The sequence below is a fragment of the Meriones unguiculatus genome, chromosome 2, assembly GCF_030254825.1.
Source record: "Meriones unguiculatus strain TT.TT164.6M chromosome 2, Bangor_MerUng_6.1, whole genome shotgun sequence".
NCBI lineage: Eukaryota > Metazoa > Chordata > Mammalia > Rodentia > Muridae > Meriones > Meriones unguiculatus.
In genome coordinates this window covers 175,137,975-175,142,940 of record NC_083350.1, presented here as the reverse complement: position 1 = coordinate 175,142,940, position 4,966 = coordinate 175,137,975, and the positions used below count along the sequence as shown (strand labels likewise).

The window sequence follows — 4,966 nt, the reverse complement described above, 5'->3', positions numbered from 1 at the left end:
ATAGTTGAGCAAATGTCCTTCTTGTGTACTTAAGCATCTTTTAGATATATGCCTAGGAGTGAACACCAACAGCACAGGCTCTAAGAGCAACAATCAATAAATGGGACCTCATGAAACTGAAAAGCTTCTGTAAAGCAAAGGGCATTGTCATCAGAGCAAAACGACAGCCTACAGACTGAGAAAGGATCTTCACCAACCCTATATCTGACAGACGGCTGGTATCCAGAATATATAAAGAACTAAAGAAGTTAATAGGCAATAAATCAAGCAATCCCATTAAAAAATGGGGTATGGAGCAAAACAGAATTCCCTGTAGAAGAATATAGAATGGCAGAGAAACGCTTAAAAAAATGCTCAATGTCCTTAGCCATCAGAGAGATGCAAATCAAAATGACCCTGAGATTTCACCTGATGCCCATCAGAATGGCTAAGATCAAAACCTCAAGTGACAGCACATGCTGGAGAGGTTGTGGAGAAAGGGGAACACTCCTCCACTGTTGGTGGGAATGTAAACTTGTACAACCACTATGGAAATCAATCTGGTACTTTCTCAGATAATTAGGAATAGTGCTTCCTTACAATCCAGCTATACCAATCCCAGGCATATATCCAAAAGACTATGGGTTTTGAATTATATGAGATACCGTATATGTTCTACAGCCTCAGCAGACATGTCATTACGTAGCATACCTTTTAAGTATTTTGTTTATATGTGCCTGCTTATGTGTGCAGAAGCATATGTGCGGGTAAGGACTTTTGTGTGCAAGCCAAAGGTCAAGTGTGTCTTATGTCTTACTTCAAAACCCACCCACCCTGCTTTTCCCTTAAGATTTATTTTTATTGTTGTATATGTTTGAGTGTTTTGCTTCCATGAATGTAAGCAAACTGCATGCTTGCCTGATACCCACAGAGGCCATAGAGGGGCATGGATCCCTGGAAATGAAGTTAATCAGTGGTTGTAAGTCTCCATGCAGTGCTGGGAATGGAACCTGGATCCTTTGAAAGAACAGCAAATACACTTAAACTCCAAGCCATTTCTTTAGCACCATCCATCCTGGTTTTTGGTGTAGGACTCAAACTGGCCTTGAATTCACTACTTAGGCTAAGTAGCTAGTCAGAGAGCCTCAGGAATCTTCAGGTCTGTCTTTCCTTTGCTGGCATTATTGGTGTGCCAGAAGGCCCAGTTTTCACATGGGTACCAGAGACAGAACATAGGCTCTGGCGAAGCAGGGACTTTACCAACCGATCTGTGTCCCCTTCTCTGGGCTTCTTGTATATTAATTATATTGGTTATTGGTTTTTAAATTGTTACTGTACTTAAAATATTCTTAATTTGTCATTTAAAATGTTCTAAACTTTTAGTTTAAAATTCTAAAGTTGTAAACTTACTAGGATAGAAATCATGCTATATTGTATACATCTTAGCTATAATCATCACCTAAAAATTAAAACAATTACAAGTTCTTCCTCTGCCAGCTAAAATTCCTTGTTTTTTTTTCTCACAGGACATTACTTATATATGTGTATTCAAATGCTCATGTCTTATGATAAGATTCTATTCAAGTTACCCATCTAAACTGAAAAAGAAAGTATGTTTTTTTTTGATTGACGAGATATTTTTTTAATTTTTTAATTTATATGCTTATTTATTACAGTTTATTCAATTTACATTCCCTGCTGTCCCCTCCCTTGTCTCCTCCAGTCCCATCCTCCCTCCCTGTTCTCCCCCTATACCCTTTCCTTAGTGCCCTGCTAGGGGAGGACCTCCTCCTGCTCTCTCTGATCCCAGCTTATCAGGTCTCAAGGCTGGCTGCATCATCTTCCTCTGTGGCCTGGCAAGAGTGCACCCTCCAGACAGAAGTAATCAAAGAGCTTACCACTCAGTTCATGTCAGAGACAGTCCCTGGCCCCTTACTAGGGAATCTATTTGGAAACTGAGCAGCCAATGGGCTTCCTTTGAACAGATCCCCTCCATGCATAGCCCTTGATTGGAGTATATCGATCTCTGCAGCACTCTCTGGGCCCAGGTATTTTGGGTTTGTTGTTTTCCTTGTGGGGTTTCTGTCCACTCCAGGTCTTTCTATCTCCCTCTTCTTCCATAAGGATTCCAAGAAACTATGTTAGATACATTTAATATTCCTAAATGAGCCTGGCAGCTTGATAACACATTTTACTGTAGAGTATTAATTATTTACCTTCTGGAGCAGGTGGATTGTCTAGCAGTGGAAACTGAATATCATGATGAGTGTCATCACAGCTCAGGAGAAGGTCAAAGTTGAAAGCCTTTGGTACAGTTTCTACTGGGTTCTTGTAGCTTCTGTAAAACCACCAAGTCGCTCTTTCCAGCCAACAAGTGTACAAGACGTGGATAAGAGAAAGCCCTATCACAAGATACAGAAGTATGAGCTGCAACAATGAGTTTGGCCCTTGCCGTTATATACACAGTCTGAGTTCGAGGAAGCATAAGAAGTACTGTGCTGTGAGCCTGGATGTAGGGAACTTTTCCTGGGGCTCTGAGTGTTGTACTCCCAAAACAGGGATCATTGATGTTGTCTGCACTGCATCCAGTAATGAGCTGCTTCACACCACAATCCCGGTGAAGAAGGGCGTTGTGCTTATTGACAGCCCACTGTACTGACTGACAGTGGAACTATGCACTGTTCCTGAGCTGAAGAAGAGGGCCAAGCCGACTGCTGAGGAGGAAGAAATTTTAAATAATAAAAGGTCATTTGAAATTCAAAAGAAATAGAATGGAAGGAAAAAGAAAGCCAAAGTCAGCAGTCTTTTGGAGAAGCAGTCCTAGCAGGGCTACCTTCTTGCTTGTATTGACTAAAGACCACTGTGACAAAGTGGGTGGCTGTGTGACAGAGGGCAAGGAGCTGGAGTCAACCTGAGGAAGAGCAAAGCCCAGAAAAGGCAACTAACCCATCATTCACAGCTCATGTAAAAAGGTGTTTATTGTTCTATGTTTCAAAAAAAAAAATGTAGTCAATGAAATTTAAAACAAACTTTAGTAAGTTAAGGCTTCTTTCTCTCTGTCTCTGTTCGTAATTTATGTGTGTGTGTTTGTGTATTTATATGTGTGTGCTTGTGTTTGTATGACTTCACTTATCTTCCTAATATGATCACATTATTTGTTATTAAGGGATTCTTACTAATGTCTTCCAAGACACCAGTTTACACAATACAGGCTTATAATTGAATTTATTTATATGTTCAGATCTTTATTTACCACCATTTTCCTGCAAGTGTGTATTTTTTAAAGTTTAACAAAAGGGGGAATTTGCTCTTCTTTTACATGCAATACTAAAGCCGCCAGAGAATCCTATAAGCTCCCATCAGAGTTAAAGCAGGGGGCTTTGGGTACAACTCAATGTTAGAGTGTTTGTTTTTAAGGCATGTGGTCCTGGGTTTGATCCCCAGCACTGCAAATAAATAAAAAGAGATCAGCATCTGACCTTATTATAACCACCTGCCATTCTTGTCAGCACCCAAGCCAAGCCATCTGCACTGTTCTCTTAGTTACAGCCCAGTAACTCGTCCACCTTTGCCCTGAGCTCCTTTGACTCTTAATCCCTAATCCAGAGGCAGAATGAAGCTTTTAAGGAAGGAGTTAGAACATGCCACTCCACTGTTCAGTCTTCCTAGAGCTTCTCCCATCACTTCAAAGGAAAAAAAAAATTCCAGAAAAGCACAAAAGTTTCCTGCCCCTACCATGATTTCAAGAATCTTTATTCATACAACTCTATTAACCCTTGATTACTCTGCTCAAGTTCAGCGGTTTCTGAGATGCTCTTTGGAACAGGAATATGTCCCAGTTCCCACTCATTGATGTGGACATGCTCACTGCTTTCTCTACCTAGCATTTTTTTTCACACACTCGTCTGTATAAGTGTATAAACCCTTCTCACCATGTGAGAGTCTGTCCTCAAATGTCATAGAGTGTAGCAGTTTTAATTCTTTGTCTTAGTTACTAACTGCTGGGATGAAACACCATGACCAAAGCAACTTTAGGAGAAAAGGCTTTATTTGGTTTACACTTCCACATCACTGTTCGTCATTGATGGAATTCAGGGCAAATCCTCAAACAGCGTGGGAACCTGGAGGCAGAAGCTGATTCAGAGGTCACAAAGGGGTACTGCTCATTGGACTGCTCCTCATGGCATGCTCAGCCTGCTTTCTTACAGAACCCAGGAGTTCCAGGTCAGGGGTGACACCACCCATAATGGGCTGGGATCTCCCCTATCAATGATGTATTAGAAAAATATCCCACAGTCTTTCCTGCAGCCTGATCTTATGGAGAGTTTTTTCTCAGTTGAGGTTTCCTCCTCTCCAGTGATCTTAGCTTGTGTCAATTTGACATAAAATTAACCAGCATATCCTTCATCTCTACAATCTTTTACATTTCAGTGTATTACTTTTATCTCTCTCCATGAATACATACATGTTTTAAAATGTAGGCACACATTTACAGATGCATACTATGTGAAGTAATAGAATATAATAATTTGTATCAAAATTTAGTTTATGTTTTCTGATGATCATAATTCCTACTAAAGTATAAATTCCATGAAAATGTAAACTTCCGTACGTTTTATTCATTATTATATTCTATTTTAATATAGCCATTATGTTCATTTGTTTATTTGTCTCTGTGTATATGTGGTGGAAGTTTCTGTATGTGTTTGCATATATATTCTATTACTCTCTTCCTATTTCTTCCTTGGAGGGTTTCTACCAGACTGCAGGGTTTCAGTTTCTTAGGTACTCTAGAAGTAAAGAAAAACACCAGACATCTTTCCATCTCTGCCCCCTTAAAATTGGGGTCACAGGAATGCGGCAAATACCCAACTTGCTATGGGTTAGGATCTAAACTCTTCATGGCTGTGCAAGAGGCCCTCTAGGCCCTCATTGTCATAGTCTAATGCTAAAGTAGTTAGCATTCAAATACTTGTTGAATATATGA

At 40.1% G+C, this 4,966-nt stretch overlaps 1 pseudogene; it reads left to right on the top strand.

Moving 5' to 3' along the window:
* The first annotated feature begins 2,241 nt into the window (after positions 1 to 2,241).
* Positions 2,242 to 2,894, top strand: LOC110542495 (small ribosomal subunit protein eS8-like; annotated as a pseudogene).
* The last annotated feature ends 2,072 nt before the right edge of the window (positions 2,895 to 4,966 follow it).